Source organism: Canis aureus, chromosome 13, assembly GCF_053574225.1.
Source record: "Canis aureus isolate CA01 chromosome 13, VMU_Caureus_v.1.0, whole genome shotgun sequence".
Taxonomy (NCBI): Eukaryota; Metazoa; Chordata; class Mammalia; order Carnivora; family Canidae; genus Canis; species Canis aureus.
The window spans coordinates 33,677,080-33,700,506 of NC_135623.1; the positions used below are offsets into that span (position 1 = coordinate 33,677,080).

The 23,427-nt window shown below is 35.4% G+C and overlaps 1 long non-coding RNA gene across 11 annotated transcripts in view; it reads left to right on the forward strand.

The window, feature by feature from the left end:
• LOC144282262 (uncharacterized) overlaps positions 1-23,427 on the forward strand; it is a 146,730-nt gene that overhangs the window by 89,795 nt on the left and 33,508 nt on the right. For 8 of the 11 annotated variants that reach the window (XR_013350632.1, XR_013350631.1, XR_013350630.1 and 5 more), the window contains 4 exons: positions 5,554-5,691; positions 11,555-11,589; positions 12,889-12,988; positions 22,358-22,451. This is a non-coding gene — a long non-coding RNA (uncharacterized LOC144282262). Of the gene's footprint in view, positions 1-5,553; positions 5,692-11,554; positions 11,590-12,888; positions 12,993-22,357; positions 22,460-23,427 lie in introns of all 11 variants that reach the window. The other 3 variants (XR_013350637.1, XR_013350635.1, XR_013350636.1) reach the window with 3 other exon arrangements.

The following is a 23,427-nucleotide window of genomic DNA, read 5'->3' on the forward strand; positions in this document are numbered from 1 at the left end:
AGAATCTCTATCATGTCAAATCTTTCTCACACTCTGAATGTCTGACTCCCTCTTCTTGGGCAGCCGGAGTGAAACTGTGCTTTTAAAGGGCTTATGCGATCAGTTCCAACTAATCCAGATAATCCTTCTACTTTAACTTGCTACGTAACAAAACCTAAGCAAGAGAAGTATATCCATCATATATGTAGTCCCAGGGATTATGGATGTGTATAACAAGCAGGCAGGGAGTCTTAGAGACCATCTTAGAATTTGAGCTACTACTGGAAGAATACAATTGGAGACACGAAGTATTTTTGAGAAGGTGGTTCATTTTGCCTACAGAGGAGAATGGAGTAACAGGACAATAATTAGTTGTAAAGCAGGGCCAAAAGGAATTTTTAAGAGGCAAGAATATCTGTATGCTGATAAGAATGATCCAAAAGAGAGAGAAAGCTGATGTTTCTGGAGATGATTGAGCTGTTTGAATGTATTTTTGAGGAGGCAAGGAGGGATGGCTTCTAGGGCATGTGTGAAGATGCTGATCTTAGGACACTAGAATGAACAGGTTCTCCATAGTGAAGAGAGGATTCTTCATTATTTTGCAGGGAGCTTGGGTAAATTTTCTTCTATGGCTTCTTTTTAATTTATCCTCTGGTGAAATAAAAAGATTTGTTGGTGAGAGGAGGATGGGGAAGTGGTGTTAGAGGTAGAGGAGCATAGCAAAGGCTTTGAAATGGGATGTTTACAAACCAATATATAAAATAATCATGAAGATAATTTTATAAAGTGGATTATTTGCACAATGAAATAAATTCATTTTATGTTGTAGAATTGGTTTTGTATTTTTAGAGAAGAGAATAGAAGAAGGAAGAGGAGGAAAAAGGGAGGAAGGAAAAAAATAAAAGGAGGAGGGAAGGCACCCATACTTTTACTTGGCTGAGTGTTATTTTTCCTTCACAACATTATTAATTCTGTGAGAATAAGTGGAATACAGTTCTAGTGTGAAAGATTAAGGAGAATCTTAGGAACATTTCGTTAAAATGTATGGTGATCATTACAAAAAGGGATGTGAAGAATGACAGAATGACAACCTGCCTGGAAGACTTCATAAAATATTGTTTGAGATAATTCTTAAATGAAAAATAGGGATTTGTCCAACAAGAATGGAGAGTCTAGTTCTTAATTCTTGTGGAAAAAAGTATCATTGGGGAGATGATACAAGAGAGTGAAATATGATAAATCAGGACAAACTCAGACAACTATCAGTGCAGTGATGGCTTCAACATTAGGCCAATAGTGAATTATCTTCCTCATTTACGCGCCTCTACTAGTCCCTTAGTATTACACTAGAAAGGTGCCCTGTAGAGAACTTGGCATCAGGATAATAATTATTCAATTCATTAGATTTTACTAATATTTCATGATGGTTTTAGTAAGACTCGGATCCCCATTTTTTTCAGATTCAGAATTTTTGCCTATTTTACTTAACCAAGCTATTTATAAATGTCAATTATCACAAACTTTGTTCTTGATTCTGTTTGTCAGATGTGTGGCCTCTCTAGTCCATACTTCTTAATTTAAAAGAGTAATGATTTGTGTAGGCTGTTTTTCTTGTGAACTAAGGTAATTAAAATAGCAACAGAGACTGGCCATTTCTTCCATAGTAATTGTTAATGTAAAGTTTACTACTTGATTATATGCATTTGGAAATTGCTAATTGGTATTTAAAGTTAGACTAGGGATTCTTAATAATACTTTAATAAACTATACAATCTATTTGTTTTCTTTAATTTTTAATTAGAAAAAAGACACTTCGTACCAATAAATAAGACTTAAATAAATTGCCAAGAACTTTATTATTTCTCCTGTTTATTGAGCTCTTCAATAAAAGCAACATTCAGAATCATTTTGAAAGCAGCCTTGAAGTTTTCATTTTTGAACTAGGGAAAAAAAACAGGTTTGAATTTTTTTTTTTTTTTTTTTTTTTTAGTTCTAGGTAATAGTGTAATATTGAAAGAAATGTCAAATAAATGCCACTGCAAAAATTGGTCTTGTCATTCTCCTAATAGTTCAGAAAATTAGACCATCATGATTACTTTTCACTACTGTAACAACAGACTTGAAGGGAAAAAAAGAGTATAGAGAAAATTGCAAATCCTATCCTCATATACTCTTGAATTCCCAGAAATTTAGTTCCATTTTTGAATAAGAATATATCAATGTATAACACATACATATTCTTTTCACCTAAGGACAAAAATCAGTAATGTGATTTTTTTTCTCTAGCTCTCCAGGCAATGAACATCAGTAGAATATGCAACATTTTCTTTTTTTCAAAAGCAAATAATTAAACTAATTGAATAGCATCTATAATAACAACCACTTATTGGAAATACTAAAAATTTGAAACAATTTAGCATTTTGTTAAAAATAATCAAAATTTGTAAAATTTACTATAAGTGAAAATGTAATATGTGTAATTTATATAATAGTCCAGAAAATGATACCTGATAATATCTCTCACCAAGTTTAGAAATACATATATATATGCATGTGTATGTATATGTATGACCAAAACTGGAGGGAGAAAAATGCCATAAAAAATTTCAAAGGCCAACCAACTCCAAAACATATATGAAATATCTGATCATAGTTTAACTTTATTAATGTATAATTTCATATGCATCACACATGCACAAAGGATAAACAACAAAAAACAATTGGGCAAAACAACCCTGAGCACAAAATCATATGTTAAAGAAACATATGAGAATATCATAAATGTCAATGAAGAAAGAAATATAAAGTAAAATATTATATTTTTTAAACCTTCAATTTGTCAAAGATTATTTAAAACTATAAAACAAATATTTGAATAAGAACTTGTCAAAAACTGTTACTCAAAATTTGGGAAAAAATTTGGAAACATTCAGAAGATCAACTTGAAGTCTTTTTTTAAAAAATATTTTATTTTTATTATTCATGAGAGACATAGGTAAAGGGAGAAGCAGGCTCCCTGCAGGGAGCCTAATGTGGGACTTGATCCCAGGACCCCAGGATTATGACCTGAGCCAAAGGTGTCTAGATTATCAACCACTGAGCCACCTAAGTGCCCCCAACCTGAAGTCTTTAAAAGGTTTATACTATTTACTTTGTACCCTTATTTCTTTTTAAGATTTTATTTATTTATTCGTGAGAGACATAGAGAGGCAGAGACATGGGCAGAGGGAGAAGCAGGCTCCATGCAGGGAGCCCGATGTGGGAATCAATCCTGGGACTCCAGGATCACACCCTGAACCAAAGGCAGATGCTTAACTGCTGAGCAATCCAGGCATCCCTACTTAGTACTCTTATTTAAAGAGATTTATCTTAAAATAATCAATTATGTGAGATGTCCATAAATGTTTGTCTATACTAATGCTTATTTTTGGATACTTTATAGTAGCAAAAAATAGAAAGCAGTCAAATTAAACTACTAGGAGGATGATTGATTAAAATATAGCAGTACATCTATACAATATAGGAAACCAGCTATAAACATATTAAAGTTTAGTGAAATATTTAAATAGCAAAGGCAAAAAAGGAAAGATAGATAAATCAGTAGATCACAGTAGCCTTTGACTAACCATCCCTGGATTCTAGAGTCAGGACTCCAACTCCAGGTCCTCTACCACTGGCTGCCTAGCCATGGGACAAAACTTCCCTAAACATTAGGAGATCAAGCCACTGATTATATGCCCAACAAGCAACTCTTGAAATTGCTTTATAAACCTTGCCGCCAAATAAATCTAGAGTGTCTGTTATTCTTTTTTTTTTTGAGTGTCTGTTATTCTTAATCAATGATGGTGATGTAGATCATCCTGTCATCTTATCTTTAATATAAAATAATTCCCATATCACTCTGTCATTCTTCAATCCAACCCACTCCCAGACTGCCCCTTTTCTTTACAAAATCTTTCTAATCCGTTCTTGGGCATCTCAGTTCCATAGCAAGCACACTTTGTTTTATCACAAGTTGTTTACTGAATGCTATTTATACTTTTGCTAATCTTGGCTCTCCAGTAAAGGCATTCTTTTTCTAGCAGATCTATTTCAGAGTAGAAAGGGAAGTTGTTTCCTTTCTTTTCCTCCTGGTACTGCTTCTCAACTATTCTTTATTCTGAGGTAAAGTTCCTTTTTCTCTGGGAGCTTATGAAATTGGGGTAAACTCTTTATAAGAGTTGTTGACAGCTACTCAAACTCCTAGCCACTCCAATTTATGAAAAGCTTCTAGATCATGATCATTGGGGATGCCTGAAATGTAGTATGAGTACTTCAGTGAACAAGCTAACATATTACCAGATTCTTCAGCTAACTCCAGTGACCTTCATCTCATTTTAGTTTTCCACTTCTGCCCAAACTGTAAAACTTGGCATCACAGAAGTTGATTTTTGTAATAGTAAGTTTAAACATTCCTCTTTCTGGCTGCAGCAGCCTAACCTTCTGGTTGCCTCCCTCTCTTATTCCCATCATACATTTTCTGTGACCCTCTGGAGATGACCAGTCTCCTGACCACTCTATTTTTTCTTCCCTGAATAGTTGCATCCTGTCTTAATTGTCTTTCCTAATCAGTTTAATTCCAAGCATCACCACAAGAGAGTATAATCAATTCTCATTTGCCTTCATTGCCTCAGATAGCAAAACTAGATGAATTCTATTGACCACAATCTCCATTGAGCTATGAGGGAGGGTGAGCACTGCTGAAGAATCCTACATGTATATTTACTTTTTTAAAAAAAGATTTTATTTATTTATTCATGAAAGACAGAAAGAGAGAGAGAGAGAGAGAGAGGCAGGCAGAGATACAGGCAGGGGGAGAAGCAGGCTCCATGTAAGGAGCTCGACATGGGACTCAATACCGGGTCTCAGGATCATGCCCTGGGCCAAGGCGGTGCTAAACCACTTAGCCACCTAGGCTGCCCCTAAAGTGACTATGATTCTACAAAAATGTCATATATACCTACTTTGAAATATATATTACGTATAATATGTATGCTTTTAATGGAAAGTAAGCTTAATATTTGTTTTAACTCTGAGGAGAACAATGTGCAAAAACTCTCCTTTCTAAGCTTCAAGAAGTCTTTAAATTTTCTCTCAAGAATCAGAGGTGTGACTTACCTTTGGAAAATACTTTTATTTGGGAAGAAAAATCTCTTTAAAAAATTTCTCTTTATTTTCAGAAATAAAAAGAAAATATTATTCATTATCCTTATGGAGAATGGCAAAATTCCATTTCTGTGTGGGATTTTATTACATAAATTATGTGTGGGGGTGAGTCTGGGATGAGTTTCTTTTTTTTTTTTTTTAAAGATTTTATTTATTTATTCATGAGACACACAGAGAGGGAGACATGTGAACTTAATCCCGGGGCCCCAGGATCACGACCTGAACTGCAGGCCAACGCTCAACCACTGAGCCATCCAGGTGCCCCGGGATGAGTTTCTGCAGACTTTTGCTTTTAATGAAATAAGGGAATTTTTATTTCCTTAGATTAACACAACACTGTGCCTACAAATGTAGTTTGTTTACACTTAGGTAGTGGGAGATTACCCAGAGGTCTAAGCAGAGGATACACAAATAATGCGACCATTGGGAAAGATCCAGTAAAGCTTGGCCTGGCTTTCTATACTGCTTACCTGGAATAGAAGTTTCCTGACCAAGTCTCAATGTTATGTAAGTCTAAGTAACCTGAATGTAGTCGGTTGTGTATTGTGTTCTGATACTAATTGTAATGCAGGCAGGGTATAAGATCACAGTCCCCTGGTTTTCCCTAAGGGGATGGACATATCCATTCTCAGTCATTCTGGAGAAAGCAAGCCCTCAAAAGGACCAAACTTTGAACTAATTGCTGGTGTTGGGGTAGGGGCAAATGAACCATTTATTGCAAATTATGTCTTTTTTTTAAGATTTTATTTATTTATTCATGAGAGAAAGAGAGAGAGAGGCAGAGAGAGAGGCAGGCTCCCCCTGGAGCAGGGAGCCCAATGCAGGGCTCAATTCCAGGACCCTGGGATCAGGACCTGAGCCCATGTGCCCCATGGTGCCCCATGAATGATGCCCCATGAATGATGTTTGCATAATTTCTGGGTAGTGATTGCAGGTGGGAGTTGTGGAAAATAATTAGAATGTTCTGATTCTGTAAGTATGCCTTAAGTGGAGCCCAGAATCCATGTTTTCTATCAAGTCCTCCTCCCCATCATCTATTACTCCATGATTCTGATGAAGATAGCCTGTGTACTATACTTTAAGAGATACAAAACTTAAAGAATAGAAAGTTTAGCATATCAAATCAAGCATAATTGAACAATAAAAATAGCTTCTAAGAATGTATTATTTTGTCATGTTCGAAAATGTCTACTTTCTTTCCCATGCCAAAATTGTATATTAAAACTTGCTAAAGATCTAGCTTAATCAAAAAATTCTAAGACTGCAGGCTTTTATTTGAAATACCTGCCATTTCATAAATGTGGCTAAGGTGGTGAACTCCTTGTTCAAATTCATTTAGGGTCCTCATGGTCAGTCTGGCCTTGGAGGAAACAGAATATGCTGACATGAAATCTGTTGTCTTTTGTTTGAATTTTAGGTATAAGAAATGAAACAAGTCTTTGGACTTTCTCTCAATTAAAAAGTGAACAAATAATGTCAGTGGTACACAGGATGAAGAAGGTTGTCCACAGACATATCACTTTTCATATTTACAGTTCATACTTTATCACAATCTGGTTAAAAAATAAGATGTAATGATCCTAGTATGTAATAGACAGAGGCTGTCTTCAGTTCGATTAGCGATTAATTTTAAATTAGTTTTCCCTTGATAAATGGCAGCTAGTAATTATTTATTGCTTTATGTTGTCAAATGCATACGAGCAGTGTTAAAGAAATGGATCAGTTTTTCAACAATGATATATATCACAGAAACAATTATACCTTATCCTTTCTTGCAAATATTTAACCTTTTGTGACCATATATCATGGAAGTAAAAATATTCTCAAGGTAATTAATTTTAATTGCTTCAAATTAAAAATGACAATTTTTTTTTATTGGGGGAGATCAAACCCTTAGGTTTACTGCATTCAAGTTTTCACTGTTCTCTGGAAAACAGAGATGGGCCAAAATATATTTTGGAACCCCTACTGCACCCCCTGAGAAGAAATTTCTGATTAAAGGGCAGGTGCAGGTGGTCATTTTTGATTATATGATACTTCACTTACCCCTGACAGGGGGGTGATCAGTCCATGATAGAATTATGTCCTTGAGAATAAAGAATGCATTATATTTTCCCCTTGGGACTTTCAGGAGGCAAATGAGGTTACTCTATATATTGTTGCTTGTGGGCTCTTCAACCACAAGTTGAAACGTAATGTAGAATTGAACTTGAATTTGCAACCAAGGCAAACCCAATTATGGGAAGTAGAGACCATGAGGAAACAATACACCAGCCATCAGAGAAGTAAGAGAGGTGTAGAGAGAGGAAAGAAAAAATCTAGTGAGCCAGGGAAGGGGGCAGGGCAGGGAGAGAGGGGAGGAGGTGCGGAGGGGTGGGGAGAGGGAGACAGAAAAAGAGAGAGAGAACCCAGGGCTGGCTTGCTGGCTTCATGGAAATGGGATTTGTTTAATGGCACACAGAAGGGCTCTCACTTGGTTCAATGTTCTGTTCTCATCCGCTTGAAATTGTTCATTGTTTTTGAACAAAGCATCTTGCCTTTTCATTTTGTGCTGTACTTTGCAGATTATGTAACTGATCCAGCCTGTTCCTTTGCAGTTTCTTAGAGTAGCCAGAGTAGGTTTTTAAGTTATAAACCAATTCATAAGTTCTCCTACATAAAACTATTTTCTACCTTTCTTCCCCCACCAGACTTTCAGAATAAAATCCATGTTCCTGACTTTTGCCACAAAGAGGCTCTATTATTTGGCCCACTGCCCTGTTGCTCTCCTCTTCACTCCTGCCACGACGGCATTCTTTACCCTCTTCCCACAAGGGAACTCCTTTTCTGGGCCTCTGTTCCTTCTGATCTTCAGCCTAGAAAACCCTTCCTTCAGCTCTCTTCATACCTGACTTTTAAAATAATTCAGGCCTCCCACATTCCCTCCGTGAGGCATCCACTGAGGAATACCTTTTAGTAGTTGCCGTATTTGCTTCGTTATGTACATCTGTTTGTTATACTGTTTACTTGTTTTTGATCTGTCTTCTCAGCCAGCCTGCTCTACCCATACTCCACACAGTGTCACCTCCACGAGGGCAGGGATGACATTTGCTGATTTGCAGCTCCAACCCCATACTTAGGCCAGTTCGTGGAATATTGCACACATCTATTTCTTGCAAAGTGAATGAAAGGAATTTAGAAGTCTTAGAGAGAGGGAAAATAATTTTTACTCACTTCAGTGCCCAAGGTGTTTGTGAGTATTTACCCCAATAAAAGTGCTGCAGAATTGTTCATTTGCTCCAAAGGTTGAGACAAAAACCAGAAAATAGGAAATAGATACTAACTGTATTATCCTAATCTACAGATACAGTTTATCAATAGATAATATAGTTAAGAAACTATAAATCTGATACCATTTATGCAAGATGATCAGAGAAGTTTGATTTATTTTGTTTGAACAGAGTTTTTTTTTTTTTTTTTTTTTTTTTTTTTTTACTATGTGAACATCTGGGAGCAATAGAAATCAAAGATAGTGCACAAGTGTTTATGCTTTGGGTATTTCTCATGATGAGTAATCTATTGTTACTTTTATGTACACACTTGTACACTTGATAAAATGGGATTCAAAATATAGTGATGTTCCAAGAATGTGTCATTAATAACATACTCTCTCATGTCATCAGCATATTTTCACTGAGCTGGCTCTTTTTTACTCCAAAAGAGTAAATGTTACACTGTGTTCTGAAACTCTACATTCAGCATTTTCTGTGACAACACATTAAACTAATGCTTTTCAACTGGTGTGTCATGAAGCTTAAATGGACTGCGTGAGCTGACATACATCCTATAGCTCCACATCAGCTCACTCCTTTTCCTGGAGTTTGTATTAGTCATCAGACCTAAGAGAGGGAGAAGAAAAGCTAATATCAAATAATAGCTAACATATATAGAGTGCTTACTATGTATTTTACATATATTCAATCTCATAATAACCCAAGGGGTCATTTCTCTATCTTCATTATATAGAGTGCAATGTGCTAGGTCTCAGTAAATGTCATATAAATCTTCACAGTTTGATAAAAGGGTTAATACTGTTCTCATAAGTAGGAAAAACAAGGTTAAAGGATGGTCAAGAATTTTCCAAATATTCATAACTCATTTATGGAAAAATAAGGATTGTAATCCATATCCGTGTGACTCCACCGCTGAGTTCTGCTATATCATGATGATTCCTGGAAAGAAATTTCAGACCAAGTTTTTCAAATTTAGGTATTATCAGTGGGAGTGAATGGATTATATTAGCTTTTCCAATACTGTCTTTTTTGTGTGTTCTTTATGACTCTCAAAGTCATATTCCCTATTATGAGCAATTGCTGATCTGGGTCAAAGCATCTTCCTTAATATTACCTCCTTCTCTGTCATTATCCCTTGGAAAGAGCAGTTCCTCCCTTTTCAGGCCAAGTCAAGTTGATCACTGTCCATAACTATGCTAGATATGATGCCTATCTTTAACTTTTTCTTTAAATTCTTCTTTTCTTGGAGTGGCTGAAAATTTAGTTTTTCTCTGTACTAGTTTCTTGGACCTGCCAAAACAAATATTTATAAACAGAATGGCTTAAATGAATAGCCTTTACTTTCTCACAGGTAAGGAGGCCAGAAGTCCAAAATTGAGATGCTGACAGATATAGTTTCTTTTGGGAGATCTCCAGGAAAATCTGTTCTGTGCCCCTCCCACGTGATGGCCAACAATCTTTAGTATCCCTAGGCTTGTGGTTGCATCGCTCCAATCTCTGCCTATTTCTGCATGGTATTCTCTATGTCCCTGTGTGTCCTTTTCTCTTCTTATAAGGACACAGTCATTGGATTTGGGGCTGATCCAGTTATGACTTTATTTTAATTTAACTAATTATATCTGCAAAGAAACTATCTTCAAATAAGGTCACATTCTGAGGTTCTTGGTCAGCATGAATTTTTGGAGGGCATGGTTCAACCTACTACACTCCCTGAGAGCCCAGCAGTTCCCAGAAAGGAAATCTACTTTTTAAAAATTTCTCCCTTCAATGAGACAAAATGAGGTTGCCAAATATCTCTTTGATTCAGACTATTGCTTATAGATCATCATCGCTATGTTATGTTAACTAAATGGCTTCTCTTTTGATAGCACTTCTGACACTATCTATCCCTTGTCACTGTAGTCATTTACCAACATCTAAGATACTTTCCCATCTCCATCAATGGCTTGATACCTTACCTCTAATCTTTCTTTCATCCGTGTTTTCTGTCTTGAACAACAGGATGTTCACATCAGTGTTGATGAACTCTCTGACTCTGAAGTTGTTCCCTGTCCCCAGCATACAGATCTCTATTCCCTTTATATTTGTGACTTTACTTATGGGGTCTGCTTCATACCTTACTCAGGGCTTCTGTCAGAGTCTTCAACTCAGAAATCTGACTAGAGTCTTCAACCTGGCTATTGTTCATGTCTTTCCACTCCGATACCATGATTTTCATTTGTAGCATGACCTCAACTTCCTTAACTACCACCCACAGTACTTCACTCCTTTATTTTTCTGAGTTTTTAGCCTCTTTCTTATTCTGGAATCTGTGATCAAACATTTGAGGAAAGTTTTGTTTTTCCTATATATAAGAGCTGGCTAAGTATTTAACTTATTAAAGAGAACACAAATATATAAGGATCAAATCATACAAAATAAACAAAGGTCAAATTTAATTAAGTGTCAACTTCTTTATCCATTTTAGCCCTCTGTAATTCTTAAACTCTGGTGAAAAGAAATTAAAATTTTACAGTTTCTGTCTTTCCAAAATAAATATATTTCTGAAATTATTTATACTTCTAGGAGGTAGAAAACTTGTTTCTAGGAACAAAAAATGGTGACCTTAAGAAAATACTCCCACTGAAAAGCTCCCCCAAACCTAAATAACCGATATGCATAATTTTTTTTTTTGATATGCATAATTATTAATAAAGTGCATGAGTTTGGGCAGCCCCAGTGGCCCAGCGGTTTAGCGCCACCTTCAGCCCCCGGGGTGTGATCCTGGAGACCTGGGATCGAGTCCCACGTCAGGCTTCCTTCATGGAGCCTGCTTCTCCCTCTGCTTGTGTCTCTGCCTCTCTCTGTGTCTCTCATGAATAAATAAATAAAATCTTAAAAAAAATGCATGAGTTCTATGAGTTTCTTATAAATTCTTCAAAAATAGTTAATATTATGCACATTAATTATACCTAATATATTTAGCTTTAATCCTTACAATTCAATAAGTTTTAATTTTTGTATTAATATTTCCTGAATAATATATAATAAAATAGTTAAAATATTTTAATTTTTATGTGGATTTTTCAACCCTATTTAACTCCTGTGCTCTTTTATAGGTTTTCAGAATAAACTGTTTTTTCATTTTATCCAGGTTAGTTTAATTAAAACTAACCTATACAGCAATGATGTATGTATTAGAGTCTTTGTGACAACAATAATAATAGTAACTAACAAAAACAACAATAATGACAAATAACAATGGTACTAAAATAAAAATAATTTATTAATATATCTTTCAGACATGTACTAAAATAATTTATATATTATTAAATCTGGACCAAAAAAACCCACTATAGAATGCTTAGTAATTACCCAATTATACAAATAAGAAGACATGTACAAGTAAGTTAATTGCTAAAGAATACTAGTAATTTCAGAACTGAGTTTTGCACTCTTGTTTGCCTGACTACAATGCCTGGGCTCTTAATCATGATGCCTTACGACAACCTAAATTTGTACTGAATTTTTTATAAAGACAATGTTAAAATAAGCTTCATGTCATTCCTCTATTAGTAAGTCATGTCAGTGTGAAGGTGTGATCTTCAGATCAACTCTGAGAGAAACAAAACTCATTCTTCCTTAAAGCAGTCTGCATTAAAAAGCATGCTTATGTATATTCCTATGAAATTTTTGTTTTTGCCACATGCATGCATAACAAAACAACACAAAAACAAATTTTTATTCCTTTAGCATTCATCAGACTATTGAGATAATAAGGCTCTGGGTGTTATCTTATTCTCACATTGCTTTTTTTTTCTTTAAACTTAAGCCAGGTATAATATAAGTTGTAACCCCCAAGTCTGACACTGGGAAGATTCTGCTCCTGGCCCCAGAGGGGTACAGGCTTAGTTTCTACCTGTGAGGCCAGATTCAGAGATGTAATTACATGCTACTTCAAAGGAAGAGAATCAGAGCTTTAAAACATGAGTGGAGTGGGATCTACCTCAGTTCCAGTCAGATCTTTTCCATTGAAACTATGTGAGTTTAAGCAAACTAATCTCTCTAAAATAATAATTATTCTCAACTGCAAATTTTAACCTAGTCATATAATCTAGTCAGAGTTCGTACAATTAGTAACAGAGATAAGGCACTAGCACTTTTCTTTGAAATGTATTATGGAAAACTATTTCTCTTCCCAGCCCCTATTTTAGTAGTAATGGATAAGTGAGCTTTTTTTTCCCTTGAAAACAATTTTTCCCATTGCTATTGCAATTTGTTTATTAAAAGGCAGTCTATCTTACTTGTCTCTTAAACCCCAATTCCTGATACAAAATAAATACCTGTTAAGTAGAAATGAATTTGTACAAGATAGGTAAAATAGGATAAAGATCTGATCCTTACAAGTGTACCTCATGAAACATGTATTTATATATTTTTTCATTAATTACAGTCCTTTATTGCTTCATTAAACTCCCAAACTCCAAGCAAAACCTGGAGAAGAGACTTCAGTTAATTGAATAGAAATTTAATTATGTCAGAAAGTGGCCCTTGTAAGTAAGTGTTTATTGGTCTCATTTTTGTTAGCTTTAAAGAAAAGGTTTAAGAATAGTTGTGATTAAGAAAGAAAACTGAGTTGCAAATTCTGAGCCATTAGGATTGTTACCGTATTCCTTTTGAACAAGATTTGGCTTGAAAATGTGTCTAGTTTCCTCCCTTAATTCTGTTATTCCCAATAACAATTAGCCTTGAAATTTCATATTTCCCTTTAGCTTCCTGAAAGTTTATGTCAATTTTTTTTTTTTTTTTTTTTTTTTTTAATTTGAGGCACTTGGGTGGCTCAGATACTTAAGCATCTGTCTTTGGCTCAGGTCATGATCTCAGGGTCCTGGGATCTAGTCCCATATTGGGCTCTGGGCTCGGGGAGTCAGCTTCTTCTTCCTCTCCCTCTACTAATTCATTCTCTCTCTCTCTCTCTCTCCCCCCATCTCCCCTTCTGTCTCAAATGAATAAATAAAATCTTAAAATTTGTTTCTCTATCATCAGTATATCTTTCTAATCACTTCATAAGATACAAAAATGGTTTTTCTCTCAAATGAGTAAAATAACCTTCTCCAGGATTATCTTCAATATTTTGTTTGGATTGTGTGTCTGGTACAAATTAATTGATAAAATATTCTTTTCAGTAAATGGAAATTTTAAATCATTGTCAGATTTTTCTTTTATGAAATTTCATTATGAGAATGTATCCAACTTTTAAAAAGATTTTTAATAATTATTTCTTTTATGAGAAGCAATTTTTATATATAATTTAACACCCACTTACTTCTCAAAAAAGAATCAAAAGCATTTAGGATCATCATTGAACTGCTCATCCTCAAATATGACTAATTAGTTTAACTTTATGCTTCAGGTTTCCCTTTAAATGACTCGGAAAAGACCTTAATTGTGCCTTTTCCACCCAAGTGAACTGAGAAAACAATGTAAAAGTGGCAGTGTGTATAATAAAATCATTTTGTTGATAATTTGACCTCACTACTGATAAGAAAGAGGAAGTACTTTTTTTTTTTTTTTTTTTTTTGCTATCACCAGAACTACAATTATATTTTTAAAAGTAACTTCTTTAAAAAGCTACAAGCCTTTTATTGCCTAGCTTTCTGAAAGAGAATTTAATTGTGGACTTGGACCCTGAGAAATTGTCAGATGCTAAGACCTAAGTTTTTCAGCAAAGATCAGGAATCATTCAGGCACCACACCTTGAAAATATAAAATAGGTGAAAGAGAATTGTGCTAGTTTAAATGATAGGGGCAAGGTCAGAGTCCTCCTCAGACTTACCCATAGTGCTTGCTACCTCCCTTGTTGCCTCACTGGCCTCAAATCCAAGAAGTGCAATGCGTGGCATAGTGTGGAGACCACTGAGCATGTTCCTGTGCCTTCTCTCTCTTGTCTCCTTAAAATTTGTTTCAGATGCGTACATGAAATCTATTGTCCTTCTCCAGAGAATATTTTTTTTTAAGATTTTATTAGAGAGAGAGAGCACAAGGAAGAGAAAGAGCAGAGGGAGAAGGAGAAACAGTCTTCCCGCTGAACAGGGAGCCCGATATGGGGCTTCATTCTGGGACCTGGAGATCATGACATGAGCCTCCCAGGTGCCCCCAGAGAATATTATTTTGAAATTAGAGTATTCAGCTACATAAAAAAGAACAAAATCTAATATATACTAGATATAATGCAAATACATATGCTTTTTCTCTTTTTCTAAAATGTCTATACCATGACTAAAATGATTCATTCATGGATTCTAATAATTTTGGTCAATATGTAACACTGGACTTAAGTCTTTATTCTTGCTAAATGTTTTGAATAAATAAAAACCCTTTGTGGCAAATAATTTGCTATACTTCATGCATATATGATCAATCTTATGTGAATCATGATTTAGGAACATGTATACACAAACACAGTTAACTGTAAACTCTATAGGATAGTAGTTAAGAGAGTGTGCACTAGAGATGGATTTTCTACATTCAAATGTTTGGGAAGTTTATTCAATCTCTTTGTACTCACTCTCCTTATTTATAAAATAGATAAAATAATGTTACCCACTTAAAATTATTAGGTAGATATAAATAAAGTGTTACACATAATTTAGTTAGTACTTTTTTTTGTATATTTTTTATTGGAGTTCGATTTGCCAACATATAGTATAACACCAGTGCTCATCCCGTCAAGTGCCCCCTCAGTGCCCATCACCCAGTCACCCCATACCCTCACCCACCTCCCCTTCCACTACCCCTTGATTCGTTTCCCAGAGTTAAGAGTCTCTCATGTTTTGTCACCCTCTCTGATTTTTCCCACTCATTTTCTCTCCTTTCCCTTATAATCCCTGTCACTATTTTTTGTATTCCCTGTATAAGGGAGACCATATAATGATTGTCCTTCTCTGATTAACTTACTTCACTCAGTATAAAACTCTCCAGTTCCATTCACGTCAAAGCAAATGGGGGGTAATTGTCGCTTCTAATGGCTGAGTAATATTCCATTGTATACATAGACCACATCTTCTTTATCCATTCATCTTTCGATGGACACAGACGCTCCTTCCACAGTTTGGCTATTGTGGACATTGCTGCTAGAAACATTGGGGTGCAGGTGTCTTGGCTTTTCACTGCATCTGTATCTTTGGGGTAAATCCCCAGTAGTGCAATTGCTGGGTCTTAGGGTAGCTCTATTTTTAACTCTTGGGAGAACCTTCACACAGTTTTCCAGAGTGGCTGCACCAGTTCACATTCCCGCCAACAGTGCCAGAGGGTTCCCCTCTCTCCACATCCTCTCCAACATTTGTTGGTTCCTGTCTTGTTAATTTCCACCATTGTAACTGGTGTAAGGTGATATCTCATTGTGGTTTTGATTTGTATTTCCCTCTCAATAGATGCAGAGAAAGCATTTGACAAAGTACAGCATCCATTCCTGATCAAAACTCTTCAGAGTGTAGGGATAGAGGGAACATTCCTCAACATCTTAAAAGCCATCTACAAAAAGCCCACAGCAAATCTCATTCTCAGTGGGGAAACGAAACACTGGGAGCCTTTCCCCTAAGATCAGGAACATGACAGGGATGTCCACTCTCACCACTGCTATTCAACATAGTATTAGAAGTCCTAGCCTCAACCATCAGGCAACAAAAAGAAATAAAAGACATTGAAATTGGCAAAGAAGTCAAACTCTCCCTCTTTGCTGAGGACATGATACTGTACATAGAAAACCCAAAAGACTGCACCCCAAGATTGCTAGAACTCCTATAGCAATTTGGCAGTGTGGCAGGATACAAAATCAATGCCCAGAAATCAGTGGCATTTCTGTACACTAACAATGAGACTGAAAAAAAAAGAGAAATTAAGGAGTCAATCCCATTTACAATTGCACCCAAAAGCATAAGTTACTTAGGAATAAACCTAACTAAAGAGGTAAAGGATCTATACCCTGAAAACTACAGAACACTTCTGAAAGAAATTGAGGAAGACACAAAGAGGTGGAAAAATAGTCCATGCTCATGGATTGGAAGAATTAATATTGTGAAAATGTCAATGTTACCCAGGGCAATATACACGTTTAATGCGATCCCTATCAAAATATCATGGACTTTCTTCAGAGAGTTGGAACAAATCATCGTAAGATTTGTGTGGAATCAGAAAAGACCCCGAATAGCCAGGGGAATATTGAAACAAACAAACAAACAAACAAACACCAGAGCTGGGGGCATCACAGTGCTGGATTTCAAGTTGTACTACAAAGCTGTGATCATCAAGACAATGTGGTACTGGCACAAAAACAGACACATAGATCAATGGAACAGAATAGAGAATCCAGAAGTGGACCCTCAACTCTATAGTCAATTAATATTCGACAAAACAGGAAAGACCATCCACTGGAGAAAAGGACAGTCTTTTCAATAAATGGTGCTGGGAAAATTGGACAGCCATGTGCAGAAGAATGAAACTAGACCATTCTCTTACACCATACACAAAGATACACTCAAAATGGGTGAAAGATCTAAATGTGAGGCAAGAATCCATCAAAATCCTAGAGGAGAACTTAGGCAACACCTTTTTTGAACTTGGCCACAGCAACTTCTTGCAAGATACATCCATAAAGGCAAGGGAAACAAAAGCAAAAATGAACAATTGGGACTTAATCAAGATAAAAAGCTTCTGTCCAGCAAAAGAAACAGTCAACAAAACTAAAAGACAACCTACAGAATGGGAGAAGATATTTGCAAATGACATATCAAATAAAGGGCTAGTTTCCAAGATCTACAAAGAATTTATGAAACTCAACAGTAAAGAAACAAACAATCCAATCATGAAATGGGCAAAAGACATGAACAGAATTTTCGCAGAGGAAGACATAGACATGGCCAACAAGCACATGAGAAAATGTTCCACATCACTTGCCATCAGGGAAATTCAGTTAGTACTCTGCTAGCACAGAGAAAAGGCTGTATACACACTTGCTAATGGTATTACAAATAATGATGGAAGATATTGAGTGTGATGAAGTCTGAAGAAGGAGAGGTCTTATTTCAGGAAATTTTCTGAAGAAACAAACATATTTGAGAAAGAAAATTGATGCATTATTGCCAAATATGAAAAAGTACTGGGCTGCTGTTTACTATCCGGCTGTGCTCATTTTTCATCCATGTTTGACCACTGAAAGATAATACTCTATTCTGAGTTAGTGCACAATAGAGAAGGGGAAACAGTTCAACACTATTAAGCTCTGAAGATTGAGATTAAATAGTTTTAGTTTCCAGAAATAAGTTTTAGTTATTTTAGTTTCCAGAAATAAGACAAATTGTAATTTTACTTAGCCCTTCAGATGGGATATTGATTGCTTAAATTTAAAGCTTCCTTTAAGTGAAAAGACTTTGTTGAATTACTTCTCCCTTCTAAGATTCCATTAAAGCTAGTATGAGTAGTATGAAATCATTCACTGTCTATTTCATCAGTGTTTGATATGTCATTATAGCTAGCTTGCCTTCACGTCAACTTTTCTTTCTTATGCCATTACCTTTGAAAAAAGATCAATTGACTATCTAATGCCTTAAAACAGGTCTTAGGTATATGGAATCTCTCTCTCAACAATCATTTTTAACGTTTTATTCAATTGCTAAAAACTTGATTCTTTTATTTATTCATGGAGAGCAGAGGAAGTTAGCTGTCCCTTTGAACTCACAGAACCCCTCTATCCTACCCATTTCCACAGCCCTATACTGATCTTATTCACAGAAACCCTTTGGTTGTGGTCCAGGTCTTGTACTGTCCTGCTTGTAGGCCCATCTCTACTAAAGTTACCTGTGGTATCATTGGTAGTATACAACTCGGGAGCCTCTAAAAGTACACTGCTATGGTAAGAGACCAAAGTAGGGACCATTTGGGCCCATCCACCTGCCTCATATCTAGCTGGATAGTAATGATGAGGTTGCCTCAGAGACATGCTCATTGGACTCCCGCAGCCCTCCTGGTCTGCTGGCTCTGCTGCCAGCTATGATGGGTACACCTCCACCAAATCCTCTGAGTGCCAAAATGCATTACTGTATCTGCACAGATACCTTCTTTGAAAGCAGTGGGACCTAGACTAGTGAGTTGGGTAGCTATATAATTCAATGATCTGGTTTATTCCTCATGTTCAAAATTCAGTTTTAATTGTTCTTTAACAACTATACTCAAAACTTTTGTTTTCCATTTTGGTCCAACTTAGCTATGACATACAGTTTTCTATTTTATAAATATTGTTCGTGGCATTGGCAAGATGTAATATACCTCTGATAGTACCCGTATTTTTTAGTAAATCAGTTTGTATCTCTAAAAATTAAGCCAGATCATGTAGTTTTGCTCAATATATTTGATATATTCACTAAGCCAAAGTTTAGTAATGGGAAACAGTAGCAACTGCATATCATTTGGGTCAGGAATTCTTTCAAGGTGCAGTGGTAATGAGGACTTTCTGTTCTTGAATGCCTTGGATCTTAGCCAGGAAGACTTGAATAGCTGAGAATATTCAAGCTGAATAGCTTGAAGACTGAGGATATCTGGAGTCATTTAAAGGCATTTTAACTAAATTTTTAGTGCCCAGGATAGGATGGTTTAACAACTGGGTTCAGCTTGGATTGTCAACCAGAACCCCTGTTTATGGTCTTTCCATGTGGCTTGAGCTCCCAAGAGTGTATCGGCTGGTTTCCAAGAGGTAGTATCTCAGAAAGAGGCATCTGGAGAATGAATATACCCAATGATCCAGGGAGAAGCTGCATGATTCTCTATAATTTATCCATGAAGTAATAGAGCATCATTTCTTTCATACTCCATTGGTCAAATACAACACTGCCTCTATTCAAGGGGAAGGGACCGAGATAGTGCTTCTCAAGGGGGAAAAAACATTAATTTGCAGAACATTTTTAAGTTTCACAACCTGTGCCCTAGTACGAAGTAGTTATATTCTTTGTAAGGGCAAAATACACTAACAGTCTTCAAAGAATCACCAAAGGCCTCATTCCATTTTGGACTGAGATGACTCAAAGTGGGACTTGGTTGGGGTTGTCATTCAGAGCCTCTTTTTGTGGCCTATGTGGTTTGGGCTTCTCATTGCAAGGTGGTTGGGATCCACTAAGTAAAAGTCCAGAAAATGAATTTCAAGAGAACTAGAAGGAAGCTCCATGCCTTTTTATGACTTACCCTCAGGAGTAATATAATATCACTTCTGCCATACTCTATTGGTTAAGAGTTGTAAGCCTACTTACATTTAAGAGGAGAGGATGTAGAGCCCATCGCTATGTGGAGAAATGTCAAAGAACTTTATTAAAAAAATAAAATAAAAGCTTCACCCAATATGGTCTGTCCTTTTTCTTGTCTTACCAGTGTCCTCTCTGACATCTCCTTCAACTCTACTCTTGCTCATTCTATTATGCTGAAGTGGCTTTTTCACTTTTCCTCATAAACATCAAGTAGGCTCCTGTCTTAAAGCTTCAGCATTTGAAAAAAAAAAAAAAATCTTCAGCATTTGCAGTTCCCTTTGATTACAATTCTCTTTACCAAGATAGCAAATTTTCTTTCCATTTGATAGAATTCTCTTTACTATCTCATTCCCTCATGTCCTTCAGTTCTTTCCTCACGTGTTACTTTTACCAGAATCTTAGCTTCAGGAGAATGTTAGATGTTTTTGTTTAAATTTGATCCACTAGTGCTTAGAATACCACTTAATCCATAGGAGATGGTAAAGATATTTTGAATGTGTTATATGAACTGATTTCTATTTCCCATATTGATAATTTCTAGTTATTATTTCTCCATGTTTATTCATGAAGACCCCACTCATTATAAACTTCAAAGTCTGAACATGAGAGAATGGGAAAGGAAGGGTAGGTGATAGGGACTAAGAGACACAAATCAAAGCAAAAGAATTTCAGTAAATTAAAGTGTCTTCCTCCAAATCATATTTCAACTTCTGACTTATAGTTCTACCTCAAAAATTAAACTTTTCCACATAATAGTCTTAAAACTATGAGCTTTATTTATATCTTATATTAACTAACTAAATGTTTCACAAAATATGGTTGAGTGATTAAAGAAATTTGTTAGTAAAGTTTAAATCTAATCTCATTAAAGATTGTTAGGATTTGGTTATTCTGATGCATCATAAAAATTCAGACTAATCGAGGTTATGCACATTCACAATCAAGATAGACAAATCCTCACTTCAGTTTATAAGAAGAAAGTATATAATTTATATTTTCTTGTTCTATCGCATCTGCCATCCTAAAGGTACTGCCATGTACAAAATATACATATGCAACCTCTACAAAAGTCTAATGATCTATTTTCCTTGAGGGTACCCTAGTTCTGGAATTGATAAAAAATCATTATCTGTTATACTTAATTTTTTTAAGATTTTATTTATTTATTCATGAGAGACACAGAGAGAGAGAGAGAGGCACAGACACAGGCAGGGGGAGAAGGAGGCTCCATGCAGGGAGGGAGCCCGACGTGGGACTCGATCCCCGGTCTCCTGGATCACGCCCTGGACCGAAGGCGGCGCTAAACCACTGAGCCACCTGGGCTGCCCTGTTAGACTTAATTTTTAAGTATTTTAGGTCCTGTGATTTAGTTCCAGTTTGAATCAATTCATGATTTGTAAGGTGTGTAGAACATCACTAGAAATGAAAGGATTTGATGACTTTTACAGGGAATAGTTTTTTGGATATCACTCTAGTGAATTAAACTTTACTTTTATTGGAATTCCATATAATAATGAAAGAAATAAAACATATGCTTATCTTGGAAGGAATACACAATAGAGCATCCTAATTGTGAAATTTTAGAAATTCCATGTCTTATTTTTATTTTTTTCTTGCTGTATCTTGGAGGTAAAAAATTCCATTTATCTAGAAAATAAATATTGATGTTATTTTTGACTAATCATATGTTATATTGTAAAAATGCTAATATTGATGAGTAGAATGATTGACCTTAACAGCTTATCACTGAGTCAAAATCACACTCTATATTTGTAAATTAAGCTTGATGGAATTTTATGGTGTAGCAGATGGATAATTATTCTCAAGTATCTTTCTCTAATTCATTATGTATTCAAACTTTGTTCAGTGAGTAATGACCAAAAGTTGCCATTTCATTGATTGATGACTTGAATCAGCTGCAATCATTGCAAAAGTTCAGATTTTATGAGTTAATTGAAGTATATCAGGTGTTTGGGGATTAGGTGATATTTTCAGATCCAGTTCATATTCTCTTAGGTAAATGAAGTTAAGTTGCTGGCTACATATTCCATTTACAATTTTTACTACTAAAATGTACAGTTTTATCTTTTCTAACATTTATTTCCAGAGGTTTTCTATTTAAAATGATTATAAAAATACCTACAACACTTAAGAGAAATAATTTTTTAAATTTTCTATTGGAATGAAAACATAAAACTCTGTTCCTACAGTCTAAGTGTTGATTCAGCCATTCATCCTAAAAGAGAAGACTATGCCTCAAGACAGAGAGGCAGCTATTTCAATGAATGGATCTCCCCTTATTTTCTGAACTGCTCTTTCTGACTTTTGAAATCCCTGCTATGAATTTTATCAATTCAACATTATTTAATTTATTCCTGTGAGTTGTCTCTCCCTACTTACGGAATTTTAGTTTCTTGAAGACAAAAGCCATTTCTTATTTTTCTTATACCCATTTTTGTACATCCATAATTCTCTCTCTTTTTACTTAACAATAAAACAAGGCATTTTAAGAAAAAATTTTATTGCAACATATCCATATTGTTCTTTATATCATTAATTATTCTGATTACATAAACATAGGATTTGTGTAGTTCTTTATTTGATTTATAACAACAGTTTGTCTTCTGACAGAATGTCCTGTGATGGAGGAACAGAGGAAAAATCACCAGAGCAGATAGACATTTGCTTGATTAGTGATGATGGTTTCTGTTACTTATATTTAAAAGTTAAGTAGTATGTATTGAATGTTGTTCAGTTTCATCAAATTATATTTATCCATTTTATTGCTATTTTAAATGCTCAAGTAATTAAAAGGTAAATGTTTTCATAGAAATATAATACTCAAAGGGACCTCAACAATTTATTTTCCTTTGTATTCAAGTAGATTTTATCTAAGACACCTCAACTAGATATAATATGTAAATATATGTATATGTATATATTTGTATAAGTATATTTAAAAAACAGTATAATATTTCCAGTTCCATCCATGTCATTGCAGGTGACAAGATTCCATTCTTTTTTATCGCTTTGGCTATTTTTGATAATACTGCTATAAAGATCAGGGTACATATGCCCCCTTAAATCAGTATTTTTATATCCTTTGGGTAAATGCATAGTAGTGCAGTTGCTGGGTCATATGATAGTTCTATTTTTAACTTTTTGAGAAAACTCCATACTGTTTTCCAGAGTGGCTGCACCAGTTTGCATTCCCAACCAACAGTGTGAGAGGGTTCCCCTTTCCCTGTATCCTTGCCAATATCTCTTGTTTCCAGAGGTGTTAATTTTAGCCATTCTGACAGGTGTGAGGTGGTATCTCATTGTGGTTTTGATTTGCATTTCCCTGATGATCAGTGATATTGAGCAGTTTTTCATTTGTCTGTTGTCCCATTCGTATGTCTTTGGAGAAATGTGTGTTCATGTCTTCTGCTCATTTTTTAACTGGATTATTTATTTTTTGGCTGTTGAGTTTGGTAAGTTCTTTATACAGTTTGGATACTAGCCCTTTATCTGATAAGACATTTGCAAATATCTTCTCCCATTCCAAAGGTCAACTTTTAGTTTTGTTGATTGCTACCTTCGCTATTGGGATGAAGGATGAAGTCCCAATGGTTTATTTTTGCTTTTGTTTCCCTTGCTTCCAAAGACATATCTATTAAGAAATTTCTATGGTCAAGATCAATGAGATTACTGCCTGTATT